Source organism: Penaeus monodon, chromosome 27, assembly GCF_015228065.2.
Source record: "Penaeus monodon isolate SGIC_2016 chromosome 27, NSTDA_Pmon_1, whole genome shotgun sequence".
NCBI lineage: Eukaryota > Metazoa > Arthropoda > Malacostraca > Decapoda > Penaeidae > Penaeus > Penaeus monodon.
In genome coordinates, this window is record NC_051412.1 from 27,937,696 (window position 1) to 27,938,204 (window position 509).

Genomic DNA, 509 nt, shown 5'->3' on the forward strand with positions numbered 1-509 from the left:
GGCATGTGACTTCTCCACCGCTCCCCCTGGCAGGTGGAAGGTAATAACAATAATGTATCGTGAAGAGGCTAGCAGATTGGGCACGAGATAGATCGACTCAGGCGGCTTGGCTTACGTGTCGCCCTCTTATCGCGCAGCTCTTGTTTCAAGCTGAATCCTGAGGCCCACATGCTCTTTAAAGAACCCAAGACGGCGGCGGGATGTCGCCAAGTTGAAATATAACCTGGTAATAAAAAGTAAGCACAAGATATGAGCGGCGAGAGTGGGGCGAGGGCCAAAGGAAGTATTCGATCTACGAGAAACCGTTCACCAAGAATTTATTTACTCTCCATTTCCCGGTTGCATTTGGCTCAAGAAGGGGAAGAGTAACGCACGGGGAGAACGGCGGTCGCGTTCGTTCAGTGCAGGAGGGTAACGCGCAAATATAATCCTGTCTCAATAAGATATAATAGATCTGTATTGGTACACCTATTAGTGGGAGCATAAATACACGCTCGTATACACATTAT